This window comes from Castor canadensis, chromosome 3 (genome assembly GCF_047511655.1).
Source record: "Castor canadensis chromosome 3, mCasCan1.hap1v2, whole genome shotgun sequence".
NCBI classification, from domain to species: Eukaryota; Metazoa; Chordata; class Mammalia; order Rodentia; family Castoridae; genus Castor; species Castor canadensis.
Window position 1 is genome coordinate 5,646,556 of NC_133388.1, and position 7,402 is coordinate 5,653,957.

General features: G+C 47.8%; 1 long non-coding RNA gene across 2 annotated transcripts; it reads left to right on the forward strand.

Moving 5' to 3' along the window:
* Positions 1-295: 295 nt before the first annotated feature.
* On the forward strand, positions 296-6,516 carry LOC141421464 (uncharacterized). Of its 2 annotated transcripts, none has more exons than XR_012445987.1 (6): positions 296-448; positions 2,950-2,983; positions 4,269-4,407; positions 5,039-5,637; positions 5,751-5,962; positions 6,337-6,516. It is a non-coding gene; the product is annotated as an uncharacterized lncRNA (long non-coding RNA). The 2 variants fall into 2 exon arrangements; XR_012445988.1 differs by having other exon boundaries at positions 5,039-5,196; positions 6,337-6,513.
* The last annotated feature ends 886 nt before the right edge of the window (positions 6,517-7,402 follow it).

A 7,402-nucleotide genomic window follows, 5' to 3' on the forward strand; every position in this document is an offset into this window, starting at 1 on the left:
CACCCTGTGGTGAGACTAGAAGTAGCCACAGGGATCCAGGCACAGGTGTGCACGGTATTTCAAATGGTGAAACTGAGGAATGTCTTAACGACATTCCATGACATGTCCCGCCGTGGGCCAGAGTGGCCAGCACGGGGGAATGCTCTTGCCGGGCAGGCCGCATGGGGACGTTCGGGGTGTGTTATAGTGTGAAAAGTCAAGATGTACAGCCGAGTGTTTGGGGGGACCTGGGCTCAGGAGTGAGGCACAGAAGGACTCACGGGCAACTCTCCTCTTAGGAACCATGAATATCCTCCCACAACGGGAATAGTGACGAAATAATCAAGCACACAAGTTAGATATTGGAAAAGAAGGAAAATAACAACGCCCGAACATCATACAGAGAACAGCCAATGACATCCGTGAGTAATCCATATCAGGCACCAGTGATGCTGCATGTAGCACTGGGGTAAGTGCAGGAATGATTTCCGGTTTTCCTCATTTTTCTAAAGTTTGTTAATTGACAATAATGATCCTGCCAATCTGAAAGCAGCATTGTTCCTTAAATCAAGGGAAAAAAAGGCCTTTTCCTGTGATGATAAACAAAATACCTTAGACTGAGTAATTTATAAATTATAAGAATTTATTTCTTATGGCCATGAATTCCAAGTTGAAGTGCCAGCAGATCCAGTGTCTGGTGAAGGCTAGCCTCTGCTTCATAGACAGTGTCTTTTTCTGTGTCCTCTTGTGGTGGAAAGGGCAAGGCCTCTCCCTTCAGCCTCTTTTGTAAAGGCTCTAATCCCACTCATGAAAGCAGAGCCTCATGACATAATGATTTCCCCACCTCTTTTTTTTTTCTTTCTCTTTTTTTGAGACAAGGTCTTGTTATGTAGCCCAGGCTGGCCTTGAGCTTGTGATCTTCCTTCCTTAGTCTCCCAAGTGCTGGGATTACAGGTGGGAATTACCATGCCCAGCTACCCCACCTTTTAATCTTGCCACATTGGGCACTAGGTTCTGGCAAGAATTTGGAGGGTCCTGGACATTCATGCCTCAGAGGGTGGGATGGAGAGAGCCTGAAGAGCAGGGTTTCATCTGGAGCTAGCAGAGAAGTGGAAAAGGCTTTGGGGTTTTGGGCAAAAAGAGACCTGAGTGACATGGACATTTTTGAGAGGAGCAAGGAAGTATGGAAGTGCCCCGCAAGCCATATGCAGAACAGCCAGCCCCACTTGCCCTGGAAGGGGGGCTGGTGGCCAAGAGATAGAGAAGAAGGACACGGGTGAGAGCCACTGGGAAGACAGATTCGGCATGACTTGATGTGACTTTGGGTTGAGGAGGGAGAAGAGAAAGGCGTTCAGATTTGGAAACTGAGAGCCCAGGAGAAAGAGAGGTGAGGAGGGGTGGAATGCAGAACAAAAAGAAAACAAACAAATATGCCAGTGTCTGGGATGTGGGAAGAACTCATCTTTTGCTATGCCGCTGCATCGGGGCCCTGGATCACACACACAGGAAACCTTTCCCAGATGCTGAAAACAAATGAGGTGCACCTTGATATGTTTAAGGGTGACTTTTACAGCAGCGGAAGGGAATAAACTGGATGCATTGGAGAGGTAGCTATGAGGGACACCTATGGGAAGAACAGAAGGAGCCTTGCCCAGCCTCCTTCCTTTACTGGGAGAGCCTCAGGTGCCCCCACCTGGGATGGGTGCTTACCCCATCACAGGTAACTAGTGAATGTCTTCCCCATTGGCCAGATTATGTATTTACACCAAATATTAAATTTTGTAATGGGCTGGGAGTTTGTAAAAATAGGTTCGACTATTGGCTCAACTATTCCACTGACTCCCATAGAATATTAAAACACTGTGTTCTGATTTGTCAAAGTTCGTTGGACAGTACTTGGAAGATCTGCACATTTTCACTATGTTATGGACTGAATTGTGTCTCCTCCAAATTCATATTGAAGTCCCCATCCCAGGAGGTCAGAATGTGTCTGTATTTAGAGATATGGCCTTTATAGAGGTAGTTAAGGTGAAATGATATCACTAGGTGGGCCTTAATGCAATACGACTGGTGTCCTTATAAGAGGAGATCAGAGGCCAGACATGGTGGTACATATTTGTAATCCCAGCTATGCAGGAAACATAGGTAGGAGGATCAAAATCAGAGGCCAGTTTCTGGGGAAAATGTAAGACCCTATTCAATAACTTGGTCAAATGTTTACATTAAAAAACAGACCTCGAGGGCTTTGTGAAGGCATGGCTCAAGTGGTGGAGCACCTGCCTAGTAAGTGCAAGGCCTTGAGTTCAAACCCTAGTACTGCCAAAAAAAAAAAAAGCAGATCAGGACACACAAAGGTACTCTGTGAGGCATAGGAAGAAAGTGGCTATTATAACCCAAAAAGAGAAGCCCCAGAAGGAATCAGACCTGGCAACACTCAGTCAGACTTCCAGCCTCCAAATTATGAGAGAATCAATTTTCGTTTAAGCCACCCAGTCAGTGGAACTTTGTTATGGTAGCCTTGGCAAATGAATGTACCCTGTGTGCAAATTTTATACAAGCAAACAAATATTGAACTCTAGCTAAGGAAGAGCGTGCTGGCCTGCTTTGGCAGGAGGGCCTGATGGCTGTGCCTTACTTGGGAAGCAGTCATGAGGGAGCAAGGCCAATGAGTGGGTAGAGGGATGGAGAGAGGGAGAGAGAGGAGTGGGTAAAAGCGATGGAAGTGTTCATTGGACAATCTGTGTGGAGTAGAAAGGCTTCACGGCCCCATTCTTTCAATGTGTAGTGTGTTTGACACTTTTCCATAATAAAGCATTTTGGGGTCCTTTCTCCTGAAATACAGTGATCCTCAGCTCCAGGCTGTATTTTTTCTCTACAAGGTAAATTTCTGGAGGAAAAGTGCCTGGTGGAGGGAACAGAATGCAAAGATCAGAAGGTGGAAAGCAGTTCACTTTTTCTTGTCTATTCCAGGTATAGCAAGACATACCCTGCTTCCAAGACCAAGGTGAGTCTAGGGGTCAGCCTGATAAAATACAAGATACAAGATAGTGAAGGGGTTCTGGAAAATACCCAGGAGCCTCAGCACAAGGAGGAGTCTGTCTTTCCTCTAAACAAGCTATGCTGGGCTCAACCTGGTCCCTGCAGTGTCACTGTGCTGTCTCTTCCCAGCTCTTCTGCAGGCCAGCCCCCTTCTTTCCCTTATTGCAATATGTATTGAAGTCACTGGGGACAGCTAAGGCTCAGAGACACCTCTGGTCACATGATCTCTAAGGAGGTCTGGCAGACATTGGTCCTTAGCCTTGAGGACCTCACCAGAGGATACCCATCATAGAGGAACCAGGTACTCCCATGGCTATCTTACTAGGGTCTTCTGGAGTGTTGCATAACAAGGTGATTGGGGCCCCTTATTAGGGTCCTTCAGGTTCTTCATTTGCAAGTCCAGTCATTAGAGGGCTGGAGAGAATCAGATACATGTTAACTTAGCTTCCCTCCCTCCCTTCCTTCCTCCCTCCCTTTCCTCCCTCCTTCCCTCTGTCCCTTGCTCTACTTCCTTCCCTCCCTCCCTGTTATCCCTCCTTCCCTCCATTCCTCCCTCCCTCTATCCCTCTCTCCCTTCCTTCCTTCCTTTCTCTTTTCTACTTTCCTTCTTCTCCTTCCCTCATACTGGTAAAGGTCAGGGTGGTTCCTGGCTTGCAAATGGTAAACTGCCAACTCTTTGTTCCTTGCCTGGGTGCTTGGGTGCATCCCCAAGTGAACTTCTAACTATCAAGTAAGGAGGTGATTTCTCTGAGCAGAAGGAGCTGGGAAAAGCCTCCATCCCCAAAATGCAGGAGCCAAGCCACATGCCTACCCCAGCATGCTGCTCCTTACCTCTGAACATTCCAGGAGCATCCCAGTGGACTGCAGAGTTCTGGCTCAGAAGAAGATGTAGAAAGAACTCAGGCCTCCCTCCTTCGTGTCCATGACAGGGAACCCAGAGATGTTGGCCAGGCAGCTGACATCTGAGCAGCTGATCCACTGTCCAAAGGAATCCTCCTGCCTCTTGTCCAGGTGGGAGTATATGACTATGGCCAGCCAGGAGGGGGGCCATGAAGGCTCCGGCCCTTGGCTTCTGTGGTAAAAGGTGGACTGGAGCTCACTAAGTCTCACATAATTGTGAGAGAGGGACAGACAGGAACGGGCTTTGCATTTGGAGCAGTATTCTAATAGCAAGTCCCCTTGGGCATACAGTGTTTCTCTAGTGTTCCCCACAATGCCAGGACTGAGAGACTGTTTTCCTCGTTGTGCAGATAAGGAAATGGAAACCCACAGGAACTTACTGACTCGAGGCCACGCAATGGACAGAAGATGAAGCCACCAAGGCCTGCAGGCCTGCCTATTCACAGCAGAAAGGGACTCAAGAAAGTGGACTCAAGTTAGTCAAGTCAGGTGTGCTCAGCGACAGACACAGAATCAACTGCCTTGCAAAAAATGTTTCTGCTCATAGTCCCCAGGAAAAGTGACCTCTTGCGGAGACTGCAAGGCCATGTGGGGAAAGTACCAGGTGGCCAAGGAAAAGAGGGACAGAGGCATGGGTGAAAGCCTTGTTCTAGTTGTCTAGCAAGGCAGGGTAGGCCAGCCAAGTCAGCTCAGGCCAGAGCATTTCTGTGGCTCTGGGCTATTGGAGGGGTATTTCCAGGACCGTGCAGGCCCCCAGAGACTTGGGGCAGCCAGGAGTCCTAGTTTGCAAGCCTGGTAAAGGGATCAGAATGGTTGGGCTGCACATCCAATGCACCTTGCAGGCAAGTGGTCTGCCACTTCTAAGAATGAACTTGCCCTGAGGGACGCAGCCCCTCCCCAAGTCCATGGAACCCAAGGTGTCAACACACCTTAAATATAGAAAGCAAAAAGCATGATAGATGGAGCCACCAGGAATGGGCAGTTTGTGGGCCCAGGCACTCTCTCACAGACTAACCCTGTGGGTGGGTCACTTTTCTCAGGCCCTGAGGAAAGGAAATACCTCCTGGTTTTCCTGTCACAGGCATGTTCAGTTTAAATGAAAGCTGCTTCTTCATTTCAGCCCAATACCCCTGTTGCTCCTGGTGAAGGAAGGTTTATTCCAGAGCTCCCCCACCCCGGCCACACCCTGGCTGCTGCTGTGTCTACTGGTTTCAGTCCCTGTTCAGTGACAGTGAGATGACAGCTGAGGCTTCAGGCTCCCTCTTCTGTAAGGTGCAAGTAAGTGTCCTATAGTACTGAGTGGGAAGAGGCTCATGAGTGCAGGAAACCAGCTGGCACTGGATGTCCATAGTTGGGGTTCAGGGGCTGTTGGTGCTTATATCTCCCTATGCCAGGCTCAGACCTATCAATTAATCCTAAGTGTTCACCAAGTACTCCCTGTGTGCTGGACAGAGAGACAGAAATAGACACACAAAGAGATACAGAAAGAGACAGAGAGGGTCAGCAGGCAACATGCCCAGCTTGCTGCTGTCTAGCTGCTCTGCTTGTAGGGTTCTGTCCTGGTCCTCCTTGTTGATGTCATCTTTCTTCTGCACTGCAGAGGGCAGCATTTGCCCTCAAGGGCTTCTTGCATGTGTTGGGGGGCAGGTGTCCTGGCACTGGCCTCCTCTCTGGAGTCTTCAGTTTCCTCTGTTGTTTGAGCATCCAGTGCCATCAACGGTAAGTTTTATGAATACAAGTGTTCATCAGGGTGTGGTGCAGTGACTGGATGGTGGCACTTATTACCATGCACCCTTGAGTGTGGTCAGGCATGGTGACTTGCTTCTTCCTAGAAACAGGTCATGGAAGCATTGTGAATAACTCACTTTGGAGAATGCAATCCACCTTGTTGGGAGGATGCTCAAGCAGCCATGAAGAGGATCCTACACCTGCAGAAGTGGAGGCCTCCTACCAGTAACCACATGGAGGGCTTAAAAGTGGCTATTCCAGATCCATTCATGTCTTCAGGAGTCCTGGCTGACAAATCCACCACAACCTCCAAAGAGTGAGCTATAGTTTGGATCTGGAATGTCCCCCAAAGGCTCATGTTTTGAAGGCTTGGTCACCAAGCCTGTGGAGCCCTTTAGGAGGTGGAGCCTAGTGGGAGGAAGTAGGTCATTGGGGGATGTCCTTGAGGAGGATATTGGGACCCTAGCTCCCTTCCTCTCCCTCTCCCTGTCCCTGTCCCTCTCCCTTTCTCTCTCTGGCTGCTGTGAAGTAAGCAGCCTCCTCCACTACCACATATCCCTACCATGAAGTTGTATTACCACAGGACAAAAACAATAGAGCCAGTCAACCAGGGACTGAATCTTCTGAAATCAGAAACCAAAATAAACCTTTCCTGCTTTTAAGCTGATTTATCTCATATATTTGTTACAGCAACAGAAAGCTAACACAGACCCTAAGCCAGAACCATCCAGTCAAGTATCTTCCAGGACTGTGATCCTCAACAACTATGTAAGATAATAAATGCTTGATTCCTTTGATTCCTTAAATTGCTTAGTTTGGGAGAAATTTGTTTTGCAACAACAGATAATATACCAAAAATTGTCTGAAATATTCAGCAACCTTTGACTATGGGACTATAATGTTATGGTCTCGGAGACTAGTGTGACAATACTGGGTAAAGCTGAAGGCACAGTCCCTTGTGCTCAGAACTGGCCCCCCTGAGCTCCCCGTGGAGGGGCACCCACACAGGGGCACCCTCACCAAAAAGCTCACTACAGCAGCCTATTTCCTCAGGGGACAGGTAAATAAGTTACACTCTGTTCTTTTCACAGTAAGGAAGCTCTCAATGTAAACAAATCTCAGAAAACTGATGAGGAGAAAAAGCAACTGACAGAGGTTAGGTATGATGTACAGTTTAAAACATGCAAAACAATAGCATGCAGTCAGTCCTCTATATCTGTGGCCTCTGCATCCTTGACCTCAACCAACTTCAGATTGAAAATATCTGGAAAAAAACTATGTCTGATTGAACTTGTCATCAGTCTCTGAACAACACAGAGGAACAACGATGTACACAGCGTTTACATTCTATTTGTTACCGTGAGCAATCTAGAGATTGCAATCTAGAGCATACAAGAGGACAGAGGGTGTAGCCTAGTGGTAGAGTGTGTGCTTAGCATGTGCAAGGCCTTGGGTTCAATCACGGGGGCCAGTAAAAGAAAAAGAAAAAGGGGGGTGGGGAGAGAAAAGCATATGGGGGATGTGCATAGGTTAAATACAAAGACTATGCTATTTATATAAGGGACCTGAGCACAGCAGACTTTGGCTCTGCGAAGATCCTGGAATCAATCTCCTGTGGCTGTGTGGGATGAATGCATACTGTTTATGGATAGCACAAAAACTTATCTGAGTTGGTGATTATTCAGGGCAATGCAGGGCAGGGAGAAAGAGTAGATTTTAGGAAGACTCTGGACTGTGTTCTGCAAACTCTAGATTA